At 43.3% G+C, this 22,093-nt stretch overlaps 1 protein-coding gene across 1 annotated transcript in view; it reads right to left on the bottom strand.

Annotated features, from left to right (window-relative positions):
* Positions 1–21,881, bottom strand: part of LOC145344493 (uncharacterized) — a 35,508-nt gene extending 13,627 nt beyond the window's left edge. Inside the window, exon 1 of the mRNA XM_080191668.1 lies at positions 21,793–21,881. The gene's annotated coding sequence lies outside the window, so the exon portion shown is untranslated. The remainder of the gene's footprint in view (positions 1–21,792) is intronic.
* Positions 21,882–22,093: the final 212 nt, after the last annotated feature.

The following is a 22,093-nucleotide window of genomic DNA, read 5'->3' as shown; positions in this document are numbered from 1 at the left end:
CTGGTACAGACCCCCACCCCAGCCCTGTACAGACCCCTATTGTCATGGAGACAAATGTATTTGCCACACAATTACTGCAAAGAGTTCAGACTATCTGACCAGTCTTTTTGGACCAGAGTATGAGGAGTTAAAACTGCTTTCTGCTGAGCATGAGTGCATTGTTTAAGCTGGCCTAAGGCAATGAGATCTCAGAAAGTGCTGATGGAACATGGAAAATTCACTCAGCTAAGCTTGTGAAATCTTAATTTCCTCACTTGCATTCATAACAAAAAAAAGATTTTTGGAGGAAAATGTAACCATAATAATAAAATGATTAGAAAGGTTTGAATAGGTATAAGTGCATCATTGTAGCTTTCGTGTTACTATTCTGAATTCACTTATATGCATCTTTGCCATACTGTGATTTACTGCTGGTATACATACAGAATGCAGAAATCAAGCGTAGAATTGCTATAGGAATTACTATATGTTAATAATGAAATATGAATTCTCAATAAATTCAACCCTGCATTTTTACAACTTCACGCATATGAACTTTAATGTTAATGAGATAAATCAGAAGCAAGCAGTATAGCACATATTTTTATTGCAAAGATATTTCTTCAGTCTATGTGAAGATTAAAGTCTCCCATGATTAATGTGTTAGCTTGTTACCTCTAATTTATACCCTGCCCGACAACTACTGTTAGGAGGCCTATAAAATACTCCCATCAGTATTTTCTGCCTCTTGTTGATTCTTAGCTGCACCCAAATTAATTCTATATCTTGCATTTTCTGAGTCGAGATTCTTTCTCTTTACTGTCGTTATCCCACCCTTTACTGTCAATACCAGCCCACTGCCCTGCCCCCTGTGCCCATTTCCATTTTGCTGAACTCTTCTGAAGGTCAACTATCATGGAATGTCACTTTGTAACACATCTCCCTAATGGCTGTTACATCAGACTCATTTATCTTTACCTGTGCTATCCATTCATCTACATTGTTCTAAAAGTTTCACGCGTTCGGATAAAGTGCCTGTATCTTTGACTTTTTTTCTATTTTTCCTTGATGTCAACAACTCTGAGCTGAAGTTTTTCGGGAGCAGACACTTACTGTGAATGTGGTTTCCTGAAATTGCAATGCTCTTCACAATCTCCCACATCCTGTCATTCCAGCACAACCATCTATTCTGCTATCCCTATCATACCTTATGTTATTTACTTTGTTCATTAACTTTTAACTATTTAATCAACCTATCCAATATTTTTAGATTTTTAAACTGAATTATAATTTAGTTTTAATTTACAGGTAGATTAAATTCAGTATTTATCTGTTATTTGCTTTTACCACCACTCCCTGTGCTCTGACATGACTGTGATTTTTCTCACAGCTTGTCCAACCAATAGAGAGAAAACTCTGTCCACTGGTCAGAGAATCTAGCAATAGTGGATCTTAAAGACAAAGCGTGCTGGAGTTAAAGTGACAGAACGCTTCTACATGCAAAGGCTGACAGTAGTTTAGCAAATGATGCTGGATTCATTGATCATTTTAAATCAGTGATTGATTAATTTTTGATAACTGAAGGTACTAGGGGTAATGATGGGTAAGTGGAGTTAGGTCAGAGTTCAGCCACAATGTCAATCAATGGCGCGGTGCAACAAGGTTGAGTGGAGAAATACCCCTTTGTTCCTACCTCAAAGGTGCTGTATAATTGTGTGCATTTGTACAGTATGTTGAACAGTGTTATGTTAATCTCTGCCTAGTCGCAATCGGCCAACACCCTTCTTGGTCCAAACAAAATGACCCTGTTTTGTTGGTGTCAGTGACACCCCAACAGCATCACATTCAGCTAACAAAATGGCTGCTGCCTCAACAGTCGTAGTGACATTGATATCAAACATATATCCTGACAGCAAGGCTAGATTTCTATGATGGCTTACTGCAATAGAGAAAGTAATGATTTATTAACTTCCACTGACCTAGGTCTTAAAACATTATAAATCACTGACAATTTTTTTTATAAGCACTGTTGGGTAAACTTTGGACATTATTCTTGCACATCTGCCACCTACTGTTTTTATTTCTAATATAAAGAATGCAATGTTGTTGAATTTAATTTGCATCAAGGCTCTGTGCCTCAGAAACTATATGCCTGCAGTAAAATAAGAGGCTTCTGTCACTATGGCTAACATGACTGTGACGTAACAAGGGCAGCAGACACATCATGGGAACACCACCATCTCTGTACATTCCCCTCCAACCCCATCACCAGACTGACTTGGAAATATATCACCATTCCTTCACTGTTGCTGGATCAAAATTCTGGAATTCCCTCCCTAACAGCACTGTGGGTGTATCTATATTACATGGACTGCAGCAGTTCAAGAAGGCAGCTCATCACCATCTTCTCAAGGGCAATTCAGTATGAGCAATAAATGCTGACCTCGCCAGCTACACCCACAACCCATAAATACATTTTTAAAAATGCAACACTGCTTTCAAGACAGGAACATTTTTCATATACCAGCCTTGCTGGTGACGGCCACATTTCTGGAACCAATATTTAAAACAAATGCATTGTCATTGATTATTGATAGCACATATACACACACATTGGGATATCTGTGGAGAGAGAATAGAGCAAACATTTCATCCAGACTCGAAACACTGGCTTTATTCTCTCTCCACAGATGCTGTCAGACTTTCTCGCCGGAATTTTACCACCCTGCCTGCCATGTACTCAAGGGTGCTGGCAAGAGTTCCCAAAATATGGATGGCAAATTTGGTAGAGGGGATGGGGAAAACTGTAATTGCACAAGCCTCTTTAATCCAGCATCTCAGATTAAAGGGCCAGATTACAGTTTGTGATCCCTTCAGCCCATTTCAAACTGGTGGCACACAGATCACTACCCTGAAGGACTAAGGCGGACAGTGTGCCACCAGGGCTTTTCCTGACAAGGCATCTTGTAACTGCAGCACCACATCCTGATTACAACATTGAGCACTGCAATACATAATTCACTGCGAACCACAAGATATTTGCCAGAGGCACAGTCATACCATTGCTACTTTACAAATGTCTCACCTGGAGTTATCCTCCAATTTACAGAACTCGCATGAGAGTATGTTAAGTGCTCACTGGTCAGCCAAGCTTCACCAAGTAAGGAGGGCAGATTTCCTTTCCTAAAGGAAGGACATTAGCGAACAGGATGGGTTTTTGAACTTTTAATTCCAGATTTTTTCAAGATTGGTGGAGCGGCAAATTGCGCGGAGGGTGTGGAGAGTCTGCAGAAGGATCTAGATAGGCTGGGCGAATGGGCCAGGAAATGGCAAATGGAATTTAATGTTGGTAAGTGCGAGGTGGTCCACTTTGGTAGGAATAATGGTAGGAAGGACTATTACTTACGTGGAGAAAAACTGCAGCAGGCGACGGTGCAGAGGGACCTCGGGGTCCTTGTGCATGAGTCGCAAAAACCCAGCCTACAAGTGCAGCAGGTGGTCAGGAAGGCGAATGGGATGCTGGCCTTCATAGCGAGGGGGATTGAATATAAAAGTAGGGAGGTCTTGCTGCAGCTGTATAGGGCATTGGTGAGGCTGCAGCTGGAGCACTGTGTGCAGTTTTGGTCGCCGCACTTACGCAAGGATATTTTGGCCTTGAAGGGAGTGCAGAGGAGGTTTACTAGGCTGATACCGGAGTTGAGGGGGTTGAGCTATGAGGAGAGGCTGAATAAACTAGGCTTGCACTTGTTAGAGTTTAGAAGAATGAGGAGAGATCTCATTGAGACGTATAAGATGATGAATGGGATGGCTAGGATAGAGGTGGAGAGACTCTTCCCGCTCAGAAAGGACAGTAGGACTAGGGGGCACAGCCTCAAGATAAAGGGGGGGGCGCGGTTTAGAACGGAGTTGAGGAGGAACTTCTTCACTCAAAGGGTGGTGAATCTCTGGAATTCTCTGCCCATTGAAGTGGTGGAGGCTGCCTCGCTAAATATTTTTAAGACGCGGGTTGATAGGTTTTTGATAAGCGAGGGGATTAAGGGTTATGGGGAGAGGGCGGGAATGTGGAACTGAGCCACGACAGATCAGCCATGATCTTATTGAATGGTGGGGCAGGCTCGAAGGGCTAGATGGCCTACTCCTGCTCCTATTTCTTATGTTCTTATGTTTTTTAAATTCAAATTTCACCATCTGCCACGGTGGGATTTGAACCCGGCTCCCTAGGAGCATCATCTGTGGAGAGAGGATAGAGCAAACATTTCATCCAGACTCGAAACATTGGCTTTATTCTCTCTCCACAGATGCTGTCAGACTTTCTCGCCGGAATTCTACTGCCCTGCCTGCCATGGAAATCAGAGCGGGTGAGAGGCAAACAATAGGAAGGTCGGTTGACTTCAGGTGGGATCTTCCAGTCTTGGGTCAAGTCACACTGCAAAATCCCATCCTTTGAGTTTTTCCAGTATTTTGTTTTTTGTTTCAGATTCCAGCATCTGCCTTTGTCCCCAGGGCATCGCCTGCATCTCTGGTCAGTAACAATACCACTGCACTACTGCTCCCCTACTTTTGTACTTGCTTAAAACCTGTAACAGCTCTTAACCTTTCTATTTCTGACACAGGGTCACTGACCTGAAATGCTAACTGTTTCCCTCTCTGCAGATGCAGCCAGACCCACTGAGTATTTTCAGATTTTTCTATTTATATTACCCATGTACTGGGCAGCTAGTGTAAGGAAATTTGTACTCAATATGTAAGCATGTTAGTATTTAGAGAATTTGTACTGAATAATTGTACCTAAACTGGGTATGAAATACGGAATCACGGATAGTATTAGAGTGTCTTCCTTGAAGTAGAATTAGGATGGGTAAGTAGAATTGGGATGGGTAATCAAGTATAGCTGATTTGTAACCTAATATAATCAAGTGTAGCAAATGTGATCAAAGCAGGAGACCCAGAGAAGTAGTATAGCAGTTACTTATTAGCAAATGCAAACAATAGTCACTTGGGGGGACAATGGACACAACCCAGCTGTCCAGCTTGAGATTGACCGTAATAAAAAGGAAATAATAAAGTGAGCATGTTTTTCTTCACATTCGGCCTAAGTCAGCTAAACCACTATTGTTGTACAAGCAGAGTCGTAAAGATAAGGGCAAAGGATGTAACCACCATGGTTTCAAGAGGAAAAGAGAGGAAACAGGGAGTGACCAATCTCAAGCAAAACAGATAAAGGGTCAGTATAGAAACAATGGTGGCCAAGCAAGGTTGGGTCGTAAAAGCGAGATAAGGATCTTGAGGTATGGAGCTGAAATGTGCTTAAAAAGACTGTAAGCCGATGGCTCGTTGGAGTGTTCCGGACATCCCGGCTTTATTCTCTTGTGCTGGAAAATAAGGTCTACTGCTTGGAGGATTACAACTCAGACTCTCTGTTTCAATCGGGTTAAATAAGTTGTCGTCTTGGGGAACCACGACACTAGTTAGTATCTAATTGCGACATTACGACAGAGACTACACTTCAAAAGTTTAGAAGAATGAGGAGATGTAATTGAGGTATATAAAATGTTAAATGGGATTGACAGATGTAGAGTGGATGTTCCCCTTATTGGACATTCTGGAACGAGAGGCCATAGTTTTAGGCTAAGGGGTGGCAGATTTAAAACCGAAAGGAGGAGAAATTACTTCACTCAAAGGGCCGCGAATCTGTGGAATTCTCTACCCCAGAGTGCAGTGGACACGGAACACAAAACAAATCTAAAAGGAAGAGATAGATAGATAGGTTTTTAATTAGTAGCAGGATGAGGGGTTCTGGGGAACAGGCAGGAAGGTGGAGATGAGATCAGCCATAATTGTATTGAATCGTGGAGCAGGCTAGAGGGGCTGCCTTGGCTACTGATCCGAGTTAATTGGCTTAAAAGGGTTTTGGGATGTCCTGTCTTGGTGACAGGTGCTATATAAAGGCAAGTCTTTTCTTCTCTACGGATACACTCTTACTTGGAAGTCTCAGTAGGCAGAAACCTCAATTCACTGCCTGAAGGGATGTTGACTCTCAAGGATTGAATATAAATTTGTATGCCAGATAATTGAGTTTGCAAAATCAAATTGTCACCTTTAATGACTTTATTAATAACATCAATGAGACTAAAGAGCCAAAATGTTCCTCTATTCCAAGAACAGATGTGCAGAGGCTTCAGTATGTTCCACCAAGCTACGGCTATACACTAGTTACTTAGACACATAGTTTATTTATTATATTAGTAAACAGTTGGTTCTTGAACAACAAAGTCTACAGGATGGCTGGGGTGGCACAGTAACATTGAGGTTAGCACTGCTGCCTTATAGCACCAGGGACCCAGATTTGTGGAATCCGCATGTTCTCCTTGTGTCTGCATGGGTTTCCTCTGAGTACTCTGGTTTCCTCCTATAGTCTGAAAGACATGCTAGTTATGTGAATTGGCCACGCTAAATTCTCCCTCAGTGTACCCGGACAGGCATTGGAATGTGGCGACAAGGGGACTTTCGCAGTAACTTCATTGCAGTGTTAATATAAGCCCTACTTGTGACACTAATAAATAAACTTAACCTTCAAATATCTGTGCCTTGCCTGGTCATGACCAAGTCTATCAGATTGAAAACCCTCTTCTTTGTTCCAAATTTCCTTATAAAAATTAGGTGTTGATAAATCTCCCCCTTCTTTTAGTTGTTAACATGAACCTGGGTCTTGGGATTATGTCTGAAACTTTGCTTTCCTTGTCTTAATGGTATACATCCTGACTCGAAAGCTTCAAAAACATGAAACTACAGATGTTCAATAATTCTCAACTGTGAACACAGAGCACGACAGAACAGCAGCAGGCTGAACCATTCACCAGGATCTCTCATCAGCCTACTGGGAGCAGTGCACGGAGTCTCTCCACAGTCAGTCTGTCTCAGCCAGGGAGTTGGAGAGTTTAAAGAGGGGAGTTTTTGGGTGTGGGAATATTGGAGTCGGAGATCTGGATTGTCAGAGAACTTGGTGTATGACATGTAATGTTTGTTAGAATTATGTGCTGGGATGTGACGGATCCTTGAAGCAGAAACATTGCAAAGTACTTAGAGAGGAATGAGTGGAGAATGGCTCATCTATTGGACATTAGCTCAGCGCGCTACAGACTGCGCAATCTGTTGTAAATCCTGCTAAAGGAAAGGCTGTACAGGCACACTCAGCCCACAATGACACTTCTGAGCAATTGATCTTGATGGCTTTCTGGTCAGCAGTAGGATTTGGGTGACATGATGGCAGTGGTTAGCATTTCTGCCTCACAGCGCCAGGGACCTGGGTGACTGTCTATGTGGATAAAGTGTGTTCTCCCCATGTCTGTGTGGGTTTCCTCTGGGTGCTCCAGTTTCCTCCTGCACTCCAAAGGTGAGAGGGCCACGCTAAATTGCCCCTTAATGTCAGAGGGACTAGCAGAGTAAATACGTGGGTTACAGAGGTAGGGCTAAGATGGGATTGTTGCTGGTGCAGGCTCGATGGACCAAATGGCCTCCTTCTACACTGCCAGGATTATATGATTGTATTCCATTGTCAGTGTTGTGACAAACAGCAATTATTACATAGCCTGGCTAGCTCCTTTGATAGTTAATGGAGCTCTTAACCCATGGGGCAATGATTCGTTACTAATTAATTTTATGGTAAATAAAAGCTATTATTACTGGTTCAAGAGTGAACAGGGATTTCCTGGAAAAGCTCAGCTACCGAAGAACACAGAAAACAGTAAATATGAATAAGCAGTAAGCCTTTGGATTTTGATGCTTCTTTTAAGAGCATCTGCAAAAAGTCCTGTTAAAAATCAGTTTCCTGATGTATTTCCTATGAGAACGTTAACAACAAAGACTAAGAAACGAACAGGACATTTTGGGGACCAGTCAATCCTGACCAGATTCTTTTTAATTCCCCCCGCCACAAAAACAGGTTTTGATAAGAGGAGTTACAAGTCACCAACTGCACGTAAAAGCACTTTCTGTGACTGACACCACCTCTGCAAGTGCACCTCCTAGTGTTGAGACACAAATAGATGCAGTCAACCCAGGCTTTGAGGTGAATCGACCAATGTCACTCCCAAGGCTACTTCAAACACAAACTAGTGCAAATTGAGACTAATTGGCCACTAAGGACAATTTATTTTCAAATTTTACACCTGGATTTTCAGCTATTTTAAATGAGGCAGCCCACGCCATTTTAAAAGACAAAATTAATTGATTTCTTTTCACATTTCTTAGCTTAAACCTTTGAAACAACAGATAAATCCTGTTAAAATGTAAATCTTACGACTTTGTAGCATGATTTTTCAGACTTTTAAGTATTGCTTTAAGACTAATGACTGGCAAAAAGATGAAATCAATGCATAACATCCAAGAGAGAAAGATAAAGGTACCACACTTGTCACATTATTGGAGCAATTGGTAGATGGGGGACAATGATTGGGTGTTGAAGACATGGGAGAAAAGCAGAGAAGAAAATAAGTGCTGAACATTATGGATTAGTTGCAGAATGTGTCGGGTAACACAGCTCAGACAGAAATGGAAATCCATGATAGTCAACCTTCTAAGAAAAGGATGACCTCAATGAGCGAAAAAAGTGGTTGTTTTAGCATAACTCATCTAAAGAAAACTATTGTCATAGAGTCATAGAAATTTACAGCATGGAAACAGGCCCTTTGGCCCTACTTGTTCATGCTACCTTTTTTTTAATGTACTAAGCTAGTCCCAATTTCCCGCATTTGGTCCATATCCCTCTATACCAATCTTACTCGTGTAACCGTCTAAATGCTTTTTAAAAGACAAAATTGTATCCACCTCTACTACCTCTGGCAGCTCATTCCAGACACTTCTGTGTGAAAAAAATTGCCCCTCTGGACTCTTTTGTATCTCTCCCTTCTCACCTCAAACCTATGCTCTCTAGTTTTAGACCCCCCTACTTTTGGGAGGAGCTGTTGACTATCTACCTTATCTATGTCCCTCATTATTTTATAGATCTCTATCAGATCATTTCTAAGCCTCCCATGCTCTAGGGAAAAAAAGTCCCAGTCTATCCAGCCTCTTTTTATAACTCAAACTACTTTTAAAAAAGATGTACTTACATTTTTAATTTTGGTAAATGACATGTCTCATAAGAATTGAATTTTCTGATGTCTTTTCTCTGGCGCAGTCTTCGTTAGAACCATGGAATCTCTACAGTGCAGAAAGAGGTCATCTGGTCTCTTCAGTCTGCACCAACTCTCGGAAAGAACATCCCACCCTGCCCGTATCATCTGTCCTATCCCCATAACCTGACATTTACATGGCCAATCCAGCTAACCCACACATCTTTGGACACTAAGGGGCAATTCAGCATGGCCAATCCTCCCAACCAGAACATCTTTGGAGTGTGGAAAGAAACAGGAGCACCCAGAGGAAACCCATGCAGATTCGGGGAGGATGTGCAAACTCCACACAGACAAGTCATCCAAGGCCAAAACTGAACCCGGGTCCCTGGTGCTGTGAGGCAGCGTGCTAACCACTGTGCTGCCGTGCCACCCTTGTACTGCAATGATTTTATCTTTCCTCAGGGCAGCTGAAAGCCTTGCCACCAGGATTGCGCAAGTTTGTGTCAGCCGTCCAGGCCAAAATCCACTCCAGCCACACCACATCCGTTGTACTCAGGCTGCATATATACTGTGTAATGCGAAAGGTTAAAGGAGATAGACAAAATACCAGATGGTTTTAATTTACCTCCCCTGCTGTTAGATTGAGATTCCCAGCTCAGAGTTATAGCCTTCCTGCAGCACCTCAAGCCAAACCACAGTACAAAGAGAAAGGATTAGAGCTTCCCTCCTGTTAGAATTGACTGGGGAGCCTGACTGCGTCTTGCACAGTGCAAATGATTTCTGGTTGTGAGGTGTATATTCATGGGTTATAGCATGATTACTAGGTAAAGGGAGGATCTCTGAGTGTTGCACAAACTACTAGGCTACAGGATTTGGAGTGTCTTGTATAGAACTGAAACATGACCTTAAGAAAAGTGGACATCCGAAGACTAGAAAGCCCTTGAGCCTGGTCTTCCATTCAATGAGACAGCTAATCTATAACCTACAAAACAAAACACTGCAGCTGCTGGAAATCAGAAACAGAAAATGCTGGCACTACTCAGCATGTGGAGGGAGAGAGCTAATGGGTGGAATTCTCCCATTTTGAAAAGCAAGTGCAGTGGCGGGCAAATCTGGTGGTGCCTGTCCCACTGACCAGTATGGCACCAGGGGGAAGGAGACCCCTGTGCTCCCCAACCTCAGACGCTGAAACATTGTAATTCAGAATCAATTTTCCCGTTGGAACAAGGTAATAAATGGGAGCGTGGTTCTTGAACCAGGGCCTGATACCTTATTTTTGCTGAAATAGCCCAGAATTTTGCACTCAATTATAAATGGGCAATATTGATGTATTTATGTTGTAAATAGCAATCATATTGACATTAAAAATCACATAATAAACTAAAAATACATGCAGTAATATAGTACTGTGGATGGGCGGCACAGAATGTTCAGGCTCAAACATGAACATTTGAACTTGTTCGCTGGCACTTCATGATGCACAGCAAGCATTATATAGTCAAAACTGACATCCAAAAGTCAAAACATGGTACCAGTCTTTAAATTATGCAAATACCATTTGTCATAACTCAAAACATCTTAAATTCAAAGGCTGCCTGTACATGTGTTGTATTATTGATGGTTATGAGGAGATTTGAGAGTGTTACCAGTGTTACTGTTGGTTATTGGTCCATTTTCACTAAGTAATATCTGTGGAAGCAAGTTTCGTCCTACCTTCTGTTTGTTCCTTTTCATTGTCTCTTATAAGGAGGCAGACATGTTTTTATAGTTCTTTAAGTTCCAAACAAAAATACTGCTTGATTGGCATTTCATTCAATGCCTTAAACCAATAGGCTCCCTAACTGGGTTCTGCAGAAGCTGCAGCCTACGGCTGCCATGGAAACCCAGGCTGATTGACACCATTTGACTTCTGTGCTGTTTCCAACTTGTCCAATCAGGTGAGCTTCTCCAAAATCCAACGCCGGATTAGACAAGCTGGAAACGGAATAAAATTTGAATTGCATCGCTCAGGGTGAGTGTGGAGAAGTGATGGGAAGAGGGTTTACTGGGACCTCTGAGGGATGAGAGTGGGGCCCCAGACAATGAGCAGCAGGAGAAGGCGTTGGATTCCCCAGAGAGGCAAATGGGGGTGTGTGTGTGTGAGAGAGATATGTGTGTGTGTGTGTTTGTGAGAGATGAGAACATGCGAGAGATGAGTGTGTGTTTGTGTGCGAGATGTGTGTGTGTATGTGTGAGAGATGAGAGTGAATATGCGTGACAGAGATGAGAATGTGTGTATGAGACGAGAGCGTGTGTGTGAGGGGGAGATGAGTGTATGTGAGAGTTGAGTATGTGCAAGAGTGAGTGTGTGTGCAAGAGAAAAAATTGTGTGAACTTTTACAAGAATATAAAAAGATTAGCTGAAATAAACATTGATTGCTTAGAGGCAGAAGCAAGAAAAACTATCATGGGGAATGAGGAAATGGCAAAGACTTTGAACAAATATTTTGTTTCTGTTCTTATAGTGGAAGACACAAATTACATACCAGGAATAGAAGGCATCCCAGGGGATAATAAGAGTGAGAAAATTGAGATAATTAATATCAGCAGAGAAAGAGGACTGGAGAAACACAAGGGACTAAAATCTGACTAATCCCAAGGACTTGATGACTTACACCCTTGGGATTCTAAAAGGTAGCTGCAGAGATATTGGATGTGTTAATTATGATTTTCCAAAATTCCCTAGATTATAAAATGGTCCCGATTATAGGAAGTTGGCAATTGTAATATGGCTTTTCGAAAAAGGGAGACGGAAAACAGGGAACTACAGACCAATTAATGAGTCATTAAAGAAGTGCTGGGATCTATTCTTAATAACAATGTACTTAGAAAATCCTAGTATAATCAAAGTCAATGTAGATTTATAAAAGCAAAATTGACAAATTTATTAAGTGATTTTTCAGGATCTAATTGGCAGGATAAATAAAGGGGAATCTGTAGATGCAGCATGCTTGGATTTCCAAAATACAGTTAATAAGGTGCCGCACAGAAGGTTAATACAAAGGACAAGGGCTCATTTGAGTTGGGAATATTAGAGAATTATATATAGAGAATAGAAGGTTGGTTAGCTGACAAGAAGCAGAATAGTGACATTTGCAAATTAGTAGGTTCTAACGCTGTTGGCACAAGGATCAATACTGGGGCCTCAGCTATTTACCATTTGAATTAATGACTTAGATAATGGAACATAGTGTAATGTATCTAAGTTAACATACAATACAAAGCTAGGTGGCGATGTAAGCTGTGAAGCTAACACAATGAAACTACAGAAAAATAGGCAGGTTAAATAAATTAGGTTACCAGGTGGCAGACGGAGTGTAATATAGGGAAATGTGAAGTTTTCGTCATGAGAAGAACAGTTTGTTTTTAAAAAGGTGTGAAACTTGTAAATGTTGATATTCAAAGAGACTTTGGGGTACACGTACAGGGACACAAAGTTAGCCAGCAGGAATAACGAACAATTAGTAAGGCAAATGGCACAATGGGCTTTATTGCAAAGGACTTAAAGAATACAGGAATAAAGAAGTCTTGCTACAATTGTACAGGGCTTTGATGAGACCATAGCTGGACTGGTGTGTGCAGTTTTGATCTTTATGTTGAAGGAAGGATATACATGCACTGGAGGCGCAGTACAGCAAAAACTGATCCTTGGCATGATCCCTGGTAAATGGGATTATGTCAGGCGTTTCTCATGTGTCGACGTAGACTCAATGGGCTGAATGGTTTTTTCTGCACTGTATAATTTTAAGATTCTTTGAGAGGGTTATCCTATGAGGACAGACGGAGGGAGGAATGTTTCAATTTATCTTCTAAGTGCTGTATCTAGTGGGAAGAGTGGACCCCACCAGCTGCCAAATCAGGTTTTCCCACCATATTGCCAAACATTTAGGAGAAGAAAAATGGAAGGGGCGGGTCCCGTGACATCATGCTGGTGGGGCAGGCTTGGCACCCTGAAAAATATAAACAGGAACCACCCTGTAATGAGGCACTTTCAGAGACTCTATTAATGAACACAAAAGTAATTTATTAATAAGAATTAAACAGCAGCCACATGGCTGCAACCAGCTCCCTACCTGTCTCTTTTTCTAAGCGGACTTCACCCCCGGGATGATCCCCTGCAGAATCCGGATTGGTCCCTCTAATGACTTCAGTGAGGTCCACGATGTTGGCCTCTGGGAGTACGAGCTCCCTGATTGGGGAGGCAATTCTAACCTCAATCAGGGAGTCTCATCTATATATATGTACATATCCACTGGTACTCCTGATTCTGAAGCACTCTAGGAATGGAATAGAGTTTGGAAATAAAGGGAATCCGGTGAAGGCATACTTGCCCCTGAGGTGTTACTTCAGTCCCCAAGGTCAGGTGACCGCTAATCTGCTGTGTTTTTCTGAAAAGGGGCATCACCACACCTATCCCACTTTAACTCTTCTATACAATTGTCAGTAACTAAGTTACTCAGTCCCACACTCTAAAAGACGTACTAGTTAAAGTGGATTGGCCATGCTAAATTCTCCCTCAATGTACCCAAACAGGCGCTGGAGTGAGGTGACTGGGGGATTTTCACAGTGGCTTCATTCCAGTGGTAATGTAAGCTTACTTGTGACACTAATAAATTAAAATTAAAAATTAAAATTTGAACTAAACATTATGTACATGAGTTGGACAATTATTGTTTTCTGTTTCTTGTAGAATGCTCAAATTCAATAATCTGAGATGCTTTCATAGCATTGACATTAACAGGAACTGCAATAATGGGTGTCCTTTCTGGCACAAGCATTTGATTACAACTAGCTTCCTCGGTTATAACAGGTCTTCACGACACACAACGCAAAGTCGCTGAGCAGAGACTCATAGCCAAGTTCCACACATGAGGACAGCCTCAACCAGGATCTTGGGTTCATGTCACACTATCTGTAACCCCCGCGACTTGCCTGGGTTTGCAAAATTTCATTAACTGTGTTGTCTGGAGACAATACACCTGTGCTTTAACCTGTGCTTAACCTCTCTCCACTCACATAGTCTGTACCTTTAAGACTTGATTACCCGTAAAGATTCACATTCCAACTATTATTTTGTAAACTGAGTTTGTGTCTTTATATACCCTGTTTGTGAACTGAAATCCCACTCACCTGATGAAGGAGCAGTGCTCTGAAAACTAGTGGCTTTTGCTACCAAATAAACCTGTTGGATTTTAAACTCGTGTTGTGAGACTTCTTACTACAATAGGTCGATTAGGTATCTCAGTGTTTACAGGTTCAAAAACACTTCTTGATGCAACAGTGAGTACTGGAGCATCTCTCCACTTCTCAAGTGGTCCACGTGTTGACAAATGCTCCATCCCTCCACATCCATTTGGTACGACAGGGGTCCAGTCTCGGAGACAATAATTCCAGGGATCCAACTTGGTACACGACTGAAGTTTCATATTAAGTACTTAATATGTTTTTTTTAATGTTGCAGTGGTGATGGTTCATTGATGAGATCTTGAGGCTTGTGTATTTAAGTATAGGCATGTTTAATGACAGGCTTTAACTTTGTACAGTTCCAAGTATGGTCTTGCATGGAGCTGTTCCAGGCAGGAATGCTGCTTACTGAGGTCTTAGACTGTCCTCTGACCATGTGACTACACACATTACTCTGTGGGCATTGCAACTCTACAGTGCCACGTTAGCCCTTGCTCTGCTAAGCACCGTACATTATAATGCATGCAAGCACATATCTGGTGGAGCAGGCTTGAAAGACCGATTGGCCTGCTCTAGGTTCTATGTTTCAATATCATCACAACACAACACAGTCTCATGTTGTGACAGTTCTTTTACAATCTTGGTCTGTCACATGTGAAGGAATGGTGTGGTACTATGTTTCTGGTCTGTAGGTCGTATGATAAAGTTCCTTCTCTTTCCAGCATTTCAATTCAACATTGTTTTCATCGCCCATTTTATCATATTGGTTCTTGTGTTTTTCCATTTGTGTTCAGTGATCATATTCCAGTGTGTAATCTCAGTTTCTTTCTCTCTGTCCGAATTGCTGATTCTGCTGTCAATTTCAATGTTTTTACCTCTTCAGTTAATTTCTCATCATCAAGCTTTCCTTCTTCAAGCACTTATTTATTCTCCCGATTCAATTCTTCACTGGGCTGATTTGCATTTTCTAGTTGCTTTTTCATGGGGTTCCATTTCGTTTACACTGTATCATTAATTTCTCCTTCTTAACTTCATTTTGTAATTTTTTGTAACTTTTTTTCATGTTTACTGTCAGTCATTTCATCTTGTTCTTTTAATGTCTTCTCTAGAGCTTTAATTCTTTTTGCTGATTCCTTGTTATGTTCAATATTTCCTCGTTTCTTTTGAGGTCTTTAATTTCTGCCTTTCTTCCAAGGGAAATCCATCATATTCTTGCTGGAGATATACATTTCACAAATGGAACTCTCATTTCTACTTTCCAGTTGGGGCTTTCCATTTTCTCCTTTCTGAGATCTTTCATTGCCTTCCCTTGAGGTTTGCATTGCTTTCTCTGATGTCTTCTTTTGCCTCTTCCTTGAGGTCTCCCATTGCAAATGGATTTCTTTTTGAGAGTCGTCCTCTATCTGGGGTCTTCTCTAATTTTTCTGTCCATAGTTGTTTGTTCTTTCATGTGGTTACTGCTTTAAATGCATTGCCACATTAAATTTATTACCTCCTTAAGGGTATCACCGCTTTAAGACTGTATAATAATAATCTGCCCTACAGGCTGTTGTTGCTAGGATACAGTTGGCTTCCCTGTGTGCATTTTGCAATGAATGTATCAATGCAGGCACAGGGTATTCCAAGCTGTTTCTTTCTTTTTGTTTACTCTTAAAACTGCAGCACTGCTTTCCCACCCACCTTGTAACTGTCCACCTTTACCGATTCTATATCACTCAGAATTTAACAATATTTCAGATGCATCTATTTGCCCAAGGTGTTGAGCCAGAGGCAGTGTTGAAGTAAAATTAAGACTGTGACCTTTAGAAATTAATGTGTATGTGACTACAGGACTAGCTGTGCCCAGCAGTTATGTTGTGATTAGCAAAGAACATCCTGTTAGTGTATAAAAATCTACGGAACAGACAAAAAACCAGACTTTGAGGTCCAGATGGTCTGCTTAGTTTAAGATAAAGCAGAACCGAAACAATAAGTTCCCCTTTGTTTAACGGTTGTTTTTGAAGGAATGTGATTGGAAGCTCATTGTTGCTAGGGGAGCCCAATTGCCTAATGCATGTAACCACCCAAAGTTAATGACGAGATAACAGCTGATGTCTGTACGATTAAAGTGTATAAAAAACGGCTAGCCGCCGCTCCAAATTGAGGAGTTGACTGCCAGCGCTGCGGAGTGCCAAGCACTTCTCCCAAAGCTTTGTCCAATAAACTGCATGTTGAATCTTTAAGTCTGACTCCAAGTGGTAATTTCCCACAACAGGCAGTGCCGCAATAATTTATTCTTCTTCCAAGATGTAATGATGCAATTTTAGAGATTCCATTAGTGAACACAAAAGGTATTCATCAATAAGAATTGTTCAGAAGCTGCATGGCACAGCTAGCTCCTGAGTTGTCTCTTTTCCTAAAAGCGCTTCACCCCTGGAGTAATTCTGAGTCCCATTTCCAAGTCCCAACTGGTCCCCAAGGCCAGGGGAACCTTAACCCACTGTTGCCCTTAAAGGGGTAGTCACTACACACCCAAAACCCCCAATGGAAATGGGAGTCCCCCTCCCCAAGCGACTCTCACCCCCCCCCCACCCCGGGAACATGTTGGGTGAACATAAAAACATAAGAAATAGGATCGGGAGTAGGCCACCTAGCCCTTCGAGCCTGCCCCGCCATTCAATAAGATCATGGCTGATCTGTCGTGGCTCAGTTCCACTTTCCCGCCCTCTCCCCATAACCCTTAATCCCCTCTCTTATCAAAAACCCATCAACCCGCGTCTTAAAAATATTTAGCGGGGCGGCCTCCACCACTTCAACGGGCAGAGAATTCCAGAGATTCACCACCCTTTGAGTGAAGAAGTTCCTCCTCAACTCCGTTCTAAACCGCCCCCCCCCCCTTTATCTTGAGGCTGTGCCCCCTAGTCCTACTGTCCTTTCTGAGCGGGAAGAGTCTCTCCACCTCTATCCTATCCATCCCATTCATCATCTTATACGTCTCAATGAGATCTCCCCTCATTCTTCTAAACTCTAACGAGTACAAGCCTAGTTTATTCCGCTTCTCCTCATAGCTCAACCCCCTCAACTCCGGTATCAGCCTAGTAAACCTCCTCTGCACTCCCTCCAAGGCCAAAATATCCTTGCGTAAGTGTGGCAACCAAAACTGCACACAGTACTCCAGCTGCGGCCTCACCAACGCCCTATACAGCTGCAGCAAGACCTCCCTACTTTTATATTCAATCCCCCTCGCTATGAAGGCCAGCATCCCATTAGCCTTCCTGACCACCTGCTGCACCTGCAAGCTGGGTTTTTGCGACTCGTGCACAAGGACCCCGAGGTCCCTCTGCACCGTCGCCTGCTGCAGTTTTTCGCCACGTAAGTAATAGTCCTTCCTACCATTCTTCCTACCAAAGTGGACCACCTCACACTTGCCAACATTAAATTCCATTTGCCAGTTCCTGGCCCATTCGCCCAGCCTATCTAGATCCTTCTGCAGACTCTCCACACCCTCCGTGCAATTTGCCGTTCCACCAATCTTGGTGTCATCAGCAAACTTTGACACCATACACTCGGTTCCCTCCTCCATATCATCTATATAAATGGTAAATAGCTGAGGCCCCAGCACCGACCCCTGGGGCACTCCACTAGTCACCAACCGCCAATCTGAATACCACCCATTGACCCCCACTCTCTGCCTCCTATTAGACAGCCAATCCTCTATCCACACTAACACCCTACCCCCAACTCCATGCCCCCTTACCTTCTGCAATAACCTCTTGTGAGGTACCTTGTCAAACGCCTTCTGAAAATCAAGAAAGACCACATCCACCGGCTCTCCTCTATCCACCGCCCTAGACACATCCTCATAGAACTCCAATAAATTCGTCAGACACGACTTCCCCTTAACGAAACCGTGCTGCGTCTGCTCTATCAAGCAATTCCCCTCAAGATGCGGTTTGGAGTGGTGCAGGATGTCTGGGATGAGGGAATGAGGGACCCCCAAACATACTCCACCACTCCAAACCTCACAACGGGAACCCCTAGAGGCAATACAAGAGTACTGCCCAGGCATAATCCTTTCCCCTGTGGGGGCTGTACATGTACACCCCATGGGTTTTATTTGCCAGGTCCTCTTCATCAAGACTTGTTGTAAACCCTACCAATATGATGTAATGCCAGGGAGGGTGGGGGGGAATGGATGGATTCCTACGTGGTGGGGGGGGGTGGAATGTGAAAGCAGGGAGGCTGGCTAATGACAGGTAAACGTATGTTAATAGGGTTGCCGAATGATGCAAAGCCAATTACATCATTGGATGATGGGGAATCTGAACAGGATATCCCACCAGCATAAAAGCCACCATGAGAGGAGAGGTGATCTCACTGAAAAATTCAAGGTTATGGAGTTTGACAGGATAGAAACTGAGAGCTTGTTCCCCTCTGGCTGAAGAATTTAGGGGGAAAGAAAAGCAGAGTCTTGGGACAAGGGGCCAATCATTTAGAACTGACACAAAGGGGAGTTATTTCATTCATGGGGTTCTCAATTCTTTTTACCCCAGAGTGTTGCCGATGCCCCAACGTTCAATAAGTGGGAGAGATTTTTGGTCTCTCGGGCAACGAATCAAGGGTTACAGGGAGTATGCAGTGAATGGTGGAGCAGGTTATCCTGCTCCTATTCATGGTCTTAAGGGGTGCATTGGTTTGGCAGTCCTTCAAGTGGGGCTCTGCGCACTGTGGGTATTCAGGGGCTAATGGCACAGTCTGGTTGCAACTGGAAGAGTGCAGGGGATGTAGATTTGGAGACTGAGATGATTGAGCTGTTGCAATTTTCTGGAATGCACTAAAGTATAACAAAGTGCTTTAATTAGCTAGCAGCTGCTTCCTAGTCAGGGAACCAGAACAGGCAATAAATCGCAACGTGGTGTTTTGGTTTAGTGACACTTACAATCCACACAGCTACCTCCCCTCACTCCAAATACCTATTCCCACCCTGCCCCCACATTCCTTTATTCCCATCCCCCCAATCCATGTGAATTATCATTCCAAAGCGGCACTGGCTGGAGCTAGCACAGGCCCAATTATGTCAACGTAGGTTGGAGTGAGTGTCTTTCCATCTCGCAGGCCAGGGAGCAGAGAGATACAGTGAGAGTCCTCAAATGGAGGCAGAAATTGAAGTTATAGAAACACTACAGTGCAGAAAGAGGCCATTCAGCCCATCAGGTCTGCACAACCACAATCCCACCCAGGCCCTATCCCCATATCCCTACATATTTTACCCACTAATCCCTCTAACCTACGCATCTCAGAACACTAAGGGGCAATTTTAGCACGGCCAATCAACCAAACCCATACATCCTTGGACTGTGGGAGGAAACCGGAGCACCCGGAGGAAACACACGCAGACACGAGGAGAATGTGCAAACTCCACACAGACAGTGACCCGAGCTGGGAATCGAACCCAGGTCCCTAGAGCTGTGAAGCAGCAGTGCTCACCACTGTGCTACCGTGCAGGAGAACGTTCAAATATTAATGCCAAAAGAGAGAGAGAGTGCCGAGAGGCAGGAAAAGAGCGAGTGGAAGAGAAAGAAGTAGTCTAGAGAACGGTCAAACTGAGGGAAATAAAAATGAAGGAATCACTCCAGGGGGGTGGAGCTCTCTCTCTCTCTCTCTTAGGCAGAAGGCAGTCAGAAGACATTTGGACAGTACAATGGCACAGGAGTTATCATTGCTGCCTCAAAGTTGCAGGGACCCAGGATCAACTTCACCTTGGATGACTGTCTGTGTGGAGTCTGCACATTCTCCCAGTGTCTGTGTGGGTTTCCTCCGGGTGCTCCAGTTTCCTCCCACAGTCCAAAGATGTGCAGGCTAGGTGGATTGGCCATGCCAAATTGTCACTTAGCATCCAAAGAAGCATTGGTTAGTGGCATAAATTTGTTGGGTTACAGGGATAAGGCAGGGGTAAGAAGCTCCGGTGGAGATTTTATGCAGACTTGATGGGCTGAATTGCCTCCTTCTGCACTGTAGGGATTCTGTGGTTTTAAGAAATGGAAGCGGTTGGTGGGCTGGGTGTGGGAAGAGATTAGGAGTGGGGGACAGCTGCCAGAAAGAGAGAGGCTTTGACAAGAGACAGAATCATAGAATCTCTACAGTGCAGAAGGAGGCCATTCGGCCCATTAAACCTGCACTGACAACAATCCCACCCAGGCCCTATCCCTGTAACTCCATGTGTTTACCCTGTTAATCCCCCTGACACTAAGAGTCAATTTAGATGGCCAATCAACCTAAGATGTACATCTTTCGCGTGTGGGAGGAAACCAGAGTCCCAGAGGAAACCCATGCAGACACTGGGAGAATGTGCAAGGTTAGTTTACTAACTTTATCAACAGCCCTCCAAAACACAGTTGAAGTTACCCAGTACCTTTGCTCACTAAATTCTGCTACCCGGTTGCCCATTCATTGAGCTTGCCTATACTTCTGCAGCCTCATGCTGTCAGCCTCAGACCTCACACTGTCAACTAGCTTTGTATTGTCTGTTAGCTTTGATGCATTACTCTCTGTCCCTTCATCCAAGTCATTGATACAAATTGTAAATAGCCAAGGACCCAGCAATGATCCTCTTGACACTTCCCTAGTTAGAGCCTGCCAATTTGAAAATGGTCCTGCTGTTTGTTGAACTTTTGAGATTCGGAACTTGTTCACTAAATTCTGCCCTTCACTGAAGAATGCTCTTATCTCACACACACATTGGGAATGTACCAGATGAGCTAGCCCATCTGGGAATACATCCCTCCTGCACAATATCAAAGAAAGAGGCGATTGTAAGACACTCCACCAGGGCATTCCTGATCTCTAGAATGCTGGCACCTCCCCCAAAAAATGGTTTAGTTATTCCTCTATTAAAATACAGAGCCCAGCAGACCAAAGCAAGCTGATCCAACTTACCGATGAATGTACAGCACAGATAACTGGTCCGGCAGAAATATGGCATAATGTAAAGTCTAAGGGAAGCCTTCTCCCCTTCCAAACACTTCTTTCCCCCGCCTCTTCTCTCTCCTTCCCTCCTCTGGCATGTTCACCTGAGGTTTTCTCGCATTCACATGCCCTGCTGGTCTGTCCCGACCTCCTGGATATCACCCCAAAGCGCTGATAAGTGTGTGTGGTGTGGGGGGGGGGGTGGGGTGCGGGTGGTCATGGTTTTAGTCTGTTTGAGATTCAGCTTTGAAAGCGTTCACTGTTTAAAAGTGGTTCCCCCTTTAAAATGCAGCGACAGACCAAGGAAGAACTTTAACAAGAACTGAAATAATAATGCAACACAGTAGTTACCCAGCAGTATCTGAGCTCAAAAGCAACTCCGCCAGGAAAGAAAACAGGAATCCCCGCAGATGCTCAATCTCTCCTCGGGGAGGGATTCGTATTCAGAAACACTTTGCACAGACCGCAGGTAATATGCATCATTTGTGTTTAAAACCATCTTTTTAAAAAAAGTACATGATTGACTCACCATCACAACATGAAAATATCCAGAAGTGTGCAATCGCATAGAAGGCGAAAGGTGTACCAACTTTTCTGTTCAATTACACAGCGGGAACCAGTCTGCCCAGAGTGAGGGAGGGGAGGAGACCCAGACAGTAAAAACTCCTATCTACCGAACCAAGCGACCTTAAAGCCAATAGCAGAGTGATAATACATTCACGGACTCACTGTAGTACAGATGTGGGCTGGCGCTGCAAAGGCTGCAATAGAAACTTAACTGTACCCCACCCCCACCAGCTCACCAACAAAAGATAAAGATCTCAAATAAC

Source organism: Carcharhinus amblyrhynchos, chromosome 6, assembly GCF_965287045.1.
Source record: "Carcharhinus amblyrhynchos chromosome 6, sCarAmb.v2.hapA, whole genome shotgun sequence".
Lineage (NCBI taxonomy): Eukaryota > Metazoa > Chordata > Chondrichthyes > Carcharhiniformes > Carcharhinidae > Carcharhinus > Carcharhinus amblyrhynchos.
The sequence above is the reverse complement of the archived record's forward strand: the minus strand, read 5'-3'. Positions and strand labels throughout refer to the sequence as shown.